Source organism: Ctenocephalides felis, unplaced genomic scaffold (assembly GCF_003426905.1).
Source record: "Ctenocephalides felis isolate EL2017-DRISC unplaced genomic scaffold, ASM342690v1 CF-g0.4_SCAFFOLD_00845, whole genome shotgun sequence".
Taxonomy (NCBI): Eukaryota; Metazoa; Arthropoda; class Insecta; order Siphonaptera; family Pulicidae; genus Ctenocephalides; species Ctenocephalides felis.
Genome location: NW_020536999.1, coordinates 13,166,613 through 13,175,666, shown reverse-complemented (window position 1 = coordinate 13,175,666; position 9,054 = coordinate 13,166,613).

Sequence of the window (9,054 nt, the reverse complement as noted above, 5' to 3'; positions counted from 1 at the left end):
AACTGTAAATTGTAATTAAGGGCCAAGGAAAAATGCATACTGTTATTTCGTGGGGAAAACTGGATGCAAGCCTATTGTATCCATCATTGTACCTCAATGAAATAAATTTCTTAGATTTATAAGATTTCAGGTCTAAAATTCTCTCATCTTGTGATAGTAACGCTTCAGTATCTTTTGTATTTTTTCTTTAAAATAGTTATTACAATCCATTTTTTGCAAATTATTTGTATTTCTTCAACAAACTATTTCAATAAATTTTCATATGTTAATTCGCACAGTCTATTCAAAAGATTACTTATCGCGTGTACTAAAGTTTCAGAACAGAAACTTATATTTTTGAAGTGAAGAAAGAAATCTGAAAATGATTTAGTTGATCATATTTATCAAAATCTAATTATTAACTGACGCGTCATGCAGGCAATTCAAGTAGTAACAACAACAAACATAAAAATGTTATAAATATAACAATAAAAATTCCAAATTACAATTTTAGATGAAAAATGTATAAACTGAATTAGTTTTAGAGATTTGTTAACTTATCGAATGTGGAAAAGCTTTACTAATTGAATGAGAGCTTGCAGCAGAAATAAATGCTTTTAAAGCGTTAGCTTACAATTTGAAGTTCATTACCTCTCGAAAACAAAAGGAAATGCAAACTATGTTAAAATTAATTTCTTCGGAAAATTGTAGTTTTGCTTTCTGCTTGCGCTCGTTGGGGGCCCCCTTGGCTCGGGGGCCCCGTATTTTTGATACAGCTGATACGGCGGTTGTTGCGCCCCTGATTAAATCAGTATTAGACCATCTTCATCGTCGTGATCATAAATCCATTATTCTTACAACTTTATTTTTTTCAGCTGTTCCAATCCACCGCCAACTCCTCCAAAATCTTTCTTCGTACCACTTTTTCCAGAAGAGAGCACAAAATCATTATCTTTATCTAGTGACCTCCAAATCCCACCATCAAGCACCTATCCTCCTCCGCAATCTGACCATCAATCATGTCCCAAAAATCGAATAAGCGTCTGCACGGGTTGTCTGCAAAGTTCTTGTGTTTGCGGTTTGCTCCTACCTGCAGCAAGCAATCTTGAGAAGGAAATGAAACTTATGACCCAAGAACCGTCCGACCAGGCTGTGAAATGCCCTGTGTGTTTGGAAAAAGTTTGCCGATGTTCGAAATTGGACCAACGAGAGAAAATTGTGCCGAAGAATGAAGGAATGCTTGGAGATTCTAGTTCGTTTTGCTCGTCTTGCGAACGGGCGGCTAATCGAGAAGCTGCGCACGAGGGAAATAAAATGGTAAAATACTAGAATTATTAATGTTTATCAATTTTGGTAATATTTTGTTATCAAATTAGGGTGTAAATCCGTACAAATGCAACCGAAGTGAGTTACAGCAGATAAGAGTCGAGTGCCATTGATTCGTCATTCGCTCTCGATGATATTTCTATACGGGTCGATTGTGATTAGTCATCGTGTATGTTTTTTTTATTTTACTTTATTTTAGCAATCAAAAATTCAAAAATAATTTCTATGACCTAAACTGTACATTTAAATAAGTAAGATATTATATAAGATAATCCAGTGATATATCTTACTTAGTTTACATAAAATCGAATGGCCATATCATTTTCATGCGGTAGTAAGATCTCTGCAACTATTGGGTTTGGTTGGGTCTCTAATTTATTTCTATGGATTAAGGCACGCTCTTGTATTGTTTGCCGGACTGTTAACATTTTCAGGTCATTGTGTATTGTAAAGTTTGTCACGAACCACGATGCGTTTAGAATTAATATTAGATTTTTATTTTTAATTCTTTCTATTATTGCAATATTTGATTTTGAAGCAGTGCCCCATAATTCTACGCCATACATCCTAATTGGTTTCATTACACACTTATACAATAAATAGTAATTTATTCTCTGCAGATAATTTAGAGTTTCGGTTTAATAGCCTATATAATTCTTTCATTTTCTGTTTAATTTGATTCTTTTTTTTATTAATATGATAGTCGTGTGTGTGAATAGAGATCTGTCATTGTATGCGTACCGATATCAACAAGGTAATCGGCATAGATAAATAAACATTTAAAGTTACATCGTAGTACAAATCTTGATTTAATTAAAAAGCCTAAACCAGAAGAATATTTTACTATGTTCCTTGAAAATGATAAAACAAATTAAACATTTGTACTAAACGTAAGTTTATTGGTTAGACATTATTAACTTCCCGTAGGGCAAGTTTTCAAATCTTGATCATTTTTGGACAATTGAGATCAATTTCAGATAATCCAGAGCAATTTTAGACAATCAATATCAATTTTAGATCATCTAGCTCAATTTTAGATCATCTTCTAGAGCAAGTTTAGATCAGGCAACTTTATTACATGGAAAACTAATCAAACAACTTGAACAATTCAACAAAAACTTGCAAACTCATCAAAAACTTGCCAACTAATCAGGCAACTTGCAAACTAATCAGGTAACTTACAAACTAATCAAAAAACTTGCAAACTAATCAAAAAACTTGCAAACATATCAGACAACTTGCAAACATATCAGACGACTTGGAAACATATCAGGCAACTTGGAAACTTACTAAACCTGAAAACTTGCCAGACAAATTGGAAAGTCTTAAAACAATTGAAAATATTTTTTTTTATATTTCTTTACGTTTCAGAAGTTTCTGAACATTTCGGCATACCTTAGAAAAAATGGATGTATGTGTGGGTGTATGTGTGTGTGTGCGAATACAAATTTTTGTCGACTAGCCGTTTCGAAGATACGAGGCAAAAAGTGCCAAAAACGGTAACTCAGTTTTTAAGAGAACGGAGCGTCCGATTTGAATAATTCAAAAACATTTTACTTGTATTGCCAAGATGCAGAATTGATCAAATTTTTAAGAAGTCAGGTCTAGCAGTTATGGGCTCTCATTCAAAATGAGTTAAAAAAATGTCATTTGGCGGTCAAAAATGTTTATTGGGCATATGCACATCAAATTATCAGATATATTATAGAGATTTTAATAATGTGTACACATTTGGTGTAAATTTTTTGGGTTCCGTACCAAAATTTTTAATTACGATATGGGATCTCTCCACTAGTTTTTATATTATTCGTAGTTTCTATAAATCTTTGAAATTATGTAGAATATTTTTAGGCAAGTAGATATTACAGCTGTTCAAAGAATGAGATTATATCGCCAGCGAAAAAGTAAAAAAGATACAAGCAGTCAATGAATGTGTGTTAATTTTAATTACGTGAAGTTCTTCAAACACAATTACATGATGAGTAAAATTGCGAAAACAATGTTTGTTTAGGCGTTGTTTAATATAATACACTGTGTGAACGAATATTATAGAAGTTATAAATCAACAATTACTTAATTTCTCTAATTTACAATTCATCATTATATAAATGTGTATAATGGTTGACACTATTAAATGTGTGCATCACGAGTGTTACCATATTACTAATAAACATTATTCAAAATTATTATATTATGTATTTATTTTTACTTAACTTAAAATTTCTACTTTGTACAGTAGCAAATAAGATTCACTTCAACCGCGTGTGAACCTTACGCGCACTCTTTTCTTTTACAGACAAGTCAGGAAACATCTGCAGAACTTTCATCAAATTTTTGCGACTACTGTAGACAAACATTTTGCACGTGTTCGAACCAAACAACTGACGTTAGCCAAGTGCCATCACAACAAGAATTTACAAACGACCCACATTTCCATGACCATACATGTGTAATGCAGGAATCTTATTCACCAAAGTGTTCGTGCAATAAAGAAAATTATGATTCCAACCAGGACGAACAAGAAAATTATCCACAAAGCCCTTGTCCAGGATGCAGACAGCCGCACTGTTCATGCTCTGATTCGAGTCATATCCATAGTATTAGAAAATCGCGTCATTCGAAATACAAAAGTGGCCCTAATGTGACAATTGTGTCTCCTGAAGCATGTCCTGATTGTGGATTTAACATTTGTCGTTGTTCTATTTCGTCAATTGCAGATTCTACTGATATTCGAGAAGATAGCAGTGAGGTTGTGACTGGTGAAAGATCGCCGATGCCGGTTTGTTCAGTTTGCGGAGACCAGTTTTGTAAATGCTACGAAAATTCTCGGCGCAACCGAGAGAGGAACAATGGGTGAGTAATGGAACTTACGTTGACAATTATTTTTTAACTTCTCGAAGAAGTTTAGGTTTTCATAAGAAAATCCGATTTGCTAATTTTATGTCTTCTCGATGTTTCAAGCCATTCCGAATCGAATGAGACCAAATTTCAAAAAAAAGTATGTATGTGTGTGTGACCAGATTTTTTGCCGCAAATCGACGTTTTCTCAAAAAAACGGCGGGACCGATTTCAAAAATTTAAAAGCCATTCGATGTATCTCGATGGGGACTATTGTTTATCAGTTTTGTGCGACGATCGGCCAAGCCGTATCTTTATAAATAGCAGGGAAGTGAAAATTTTTTCGTCCACGTTTTAGTCCGCAATTCTGAATCGATTTTGAAAATTCAAAAACCGTTCGAAAGATATTGGTTGGGAATCGTGCTGATTAGTTTTTGGTAGAGATCGGCCGGGCAGTTTTCTTGTAATAAAGTGTTAAAAAAAAATTTCGTCGATTTTTATTATTATTTTTTTGACGGTAGATATCATAGTCTTGTAGATCATACTAAATTATGACGGGCCTACGACAACTCGTTTAGCTTTAAAAATTCGTCAAAGTTTGCAAAAATTGGTATCGTTTGTTTGGTATTTGTCAAAATTAGACCTTTCATCGACGTTTGCTCAAAAACGCCTGAACCGATTTCAGAAATTTAGAAGCGATTTGATGTATCTCGATGAGAATTGTCGTTTCTCGGTTTTGTGCGACGATCGGCCGAGTCATTTCTTCGTAATTTGGAAAAAAGTATTAAACTTTTCGTCCACATTTAAGCTCATACTGCCGAATCGATTTTGGAAAATTAAAAACTTTTCGAAAGCTATTAATTGAGAATGATACTGATTAGTGTAGGTGAAAATCTGCCGAGCCGTTTTCTTGTAATTAACTGTTGAAAAAAAATTAAGCCGATTTTCATGGAACTTTTTTTGGCGATATATATCATGGCCTTATAGAACTTACTGAAATATTACAGCCTTACGACAAGTAGTTTAATTTTAAAAGTTTATCAAAGTTTAGGAAAACGAGTTGTTTTTTTGACGTCTGTTACAATTAAAATTAGACGATTTACTTGGTATAACGATAGAGTACTTGGTCTTAATGAACATACTAAACCATTAAAGTCCTGTGGAAACTGGTTCAATTAAACAAATTATTGATATGTGAAAATTTGCTTTTAAAAAATACTCCGAGTTAATAAAAATGGTTGATTTTTGAAAATTTGTTTTTAGAAAATACTCCGAGATAACGTGTTCGTTCGTTTTCAATAATGTGTAATGAAACCACTCGGAATACTTTTAATCACCCATAAATTAATTATTTTTTTTATTGATTAAGTCGTTTATTTACACATACCGGAAAGTTCATGTAATTCGCCTCAAGGCAAAATACCAATACCAACTAGTTATCTATATCGATTTTTATCCAGGTTTATCGTAAAAGACGTCTGCAACGGTTGCGGCCAATACTACTGCCAATGCTACAAGAAGACCTGTCGCAAAAAATCAAGCGGCGACTTGACTCCCAACTTCATCAAAAACATCATCATCTCATCTTCAAGGTCTTCTTCACGTACACCGTGTTCAATTTGTCAGCAACGTTTTTGCAGATGTTTCAACAAATCGGCAGACAAAAAGAAGCAACTGTTGAAGAAAAAACCCAAGAAAGATACTACGACCGTGTGCGCTTTTTGCCTAAAACCTCAATGTCAGTGCGATGCGATTGCTGTAATGCCGAGGATTGAAGCTTGCTCGAAATGTGTGCATGTACCATGCGTGTAAGTAAATAGGTGATACTTACAAAATTGTGATACTTGAGGTTCATATTTTTTTCTCGTATGAAACTAACAAGTGTGGCACCATTTTACAAACCTCATTCAATGCGCAAACCAATAATGGCATTTTCCAAGACACTTTAGGGCACTTTTTTAAAAAATAGCCTTTCAAAATCGATACATTATCAATATTTTGAATTCACATGCTTAATCATGTTGGGCACCCTAAAACCCAAACTCGGATAAATTGCTTACTTTCAGTTTATTATAGCAACTTTTATTCTCTCGTTTCATACGGCATCCAATTCTGGGGTTTTCATCCGAACTAATTAAAATATTTAAGCTTCAGAAAAGAGCTATTGGAATATTTATTTTTTTCTTGCCCAGTAAAGCCTCCTGCAGACCCTTATTTAAAAAATACAATATTCTAACTGTCCCATGCATTTTTCTGCTGGTAACAGTATATTTATCAAAAACAATTTGAAACTTTTTAATATGGTTTCGTCTTGCTCAAACTACAACACTAGACACAAACTTATTAAGGCGCGCACATATAAATTAGCCAGCTCTTTCAAAACGATCAAAGGTTTAGGTATTCAGCTTATGAATAAACTTCCACTCAATATCCGAAACTTAGGCAGCAAAAAATTTCATGCTTCCCTAGTTAAACTTTTTAAAGAATTAGCTTTTTATGACATTAGTGAATTTTCTCAATTTGATTTCAATAACTATTTTCTTGCATAATCCTTATGCTTTATCTATGTAGTCTGACTATTTGATCGTCTGTACAACCATGTTTTCTTATTGTTATTTTATTAATTTAAATTTTTACGGTTTTAAATGACCATAACTTTCAACCTTATACAAGAATTTTGAGCTTGACTCGTGGTCTAATAGACTTTAATTTGATGAACTTAATGATGAACATTGTATTTAATGTTCGAATGCTTTTTTTCGGCTCTTTTTTTCAGAAGCGAAATTCGTGTAGCTACTATGATTATTATAAAATTACTATCTTTTTAATATTAATTATGAATAAGCTTGACAAGAGCCTGAAATAATATCTATTATTATTGATTTCGGCTTGCTTATGAATAAATAGAACAAATAAAAATAAAATAAAGCAAAAAAACTTGGACTAATTGTGTCCTAAAATTTCTCTGTGGTCCAAAAAATGTTATTTACAGTTACGGTTCCAAAGATTAAACAACCAAAAATTTTGAAAATTAACCACAATAATCAAAGAATGGTTATAGTTTGTCTCTAATTTATAAAGTAACTATACTGTTTATTACAAAAACATGCAACAAAGATAAACAGTTTTTTCTCTTTTTTATAGATGCTCTGATGACTGGATGAACAAACCTTCCACCTCATTTTCAAGTGGTAAGTTTTGCAAATAGAAAATATTTATTTGTAAAATATATTAATAAATTTATTTTTCTATTAGATTGCAGGCAAGCTAATTATCTAGCAGGCGGTAAGGATTTCTTCTCTTCTGAGCAAACTGGTAACTAAATTAAATTATTTGTCTTGATATGTAACTTTAATCCATTTTTTTGAAAATTCATTAACCTTGCATAATTTCAACGATATAACTTATTGTTTTTATTCCACTTTATGGTTTTCCTAGTAGTATTTTTATTATTCAGAAATTTTATTTATTTTATTAACTTCCCGTAGGGTAAGTTATAGTAATCGTCCAAAATCGAAATCAAAAATTTTTACATTTCTCGACGTTTGAAGGTTTTTGAACATTTTGGCATACTTCAGAAAAAATGGATGTGTGTTGTGTGTTGTGTGTGTGTGTGTGTGTGTGTGTGTGTGTTTTGTATGTCCGCTTTTTTTCGTCCACGTTTTCGGGCGCACGGATCAACCGATTTGAATGGTTTAAAAAAACATTCGATTCCTATTGATAGGGAGATGTGCTGATTAGTTTTTGGCAAAGGCAGGTCCAGCCGTTACGGAGATATGGAGCAAAGAGTGCAAAAAATAGAAAGCGAATTTTTGAGAGAACGGATCAACCGATTTGAATGGTTTAAAAAACATTCGATTCCTATTGATAGGGAGATGTGCTGATTAGTTTTTGGCAAAGGTAGGCCCAGAGGTTTCGGAGTTACAGAGCTAAATTTAAAAAAAATGGCTGTTTTTGAGGAACTAAGCGTCCGATTTAAATGATTCAAAGAACTTTCTGCTTTTTTCAACAAAACAATTGATTTTGGAAAAAAAAATTTTTTGATTCTAATTTTTTTTCAAAAAAATTTTTTTGTAATTTTGGACTAAAAATTCAAAAAATCACCCAAGCTAAGCACAGTCTAAGCGCCACTCTGGTACAAATGTTTACCCAAGTGCGTTTAGACTGTTTGTGTACTGGAGCACTTTTCCAATTTTGTGAAAATTATTGAAAAATGTGAAAATGCCGCCAAGCTGAGCACAGTATAAGTGAAAATATCTCACAGAATTATTTGCAAATGCGTTTAGACTGTGACTATGCTGGAGCACTTTTTCAATTTTGTGGAAATTTGGCAACTATTTTTTTTTTTTGAAATTTGATTCGAAATGAAATGACGATTGTTAATGTTCTGGAGGTGATAAATTGATTTATTTATAATTAACTTTCCGTAGGGTAAGTTATAGTAATCGCACAAAAATCGAAAATGAAAATTTTTATATAACTTTACGTTTCAAAGGTTTCTGAATATATTGGCATACCTTAGAGAAAATTGATGTATGTGTGTGTATGTGTGTGTGTGCGTGCATTTGTGTGTGTTCAGATACAAATTTTCGTCGACGATTTCGGGAATCGGGATGAAGCAATTTGAATAATTCAAAAACATTTTACTTGCATTATCAAGATGAAGATTTGATGAAATTTTTATGAAATTAGGTCTAGCGGTTTCAGAGATCTAGTAAAAAAAGTAAAAAAAAATAACATTTGGCGGTCAACAATAATCATTAGACATTAGACATATGCACATCAAATTATCAGATATTTTATAGAGATTTTAACAATGAGTATACATTTTGTTAACATTCCTATGGGTTCCGTACCAATGCTTATGCGTTAGACAGCGACGCGGCGCTTACGCGCTTCGATATTTAGTCT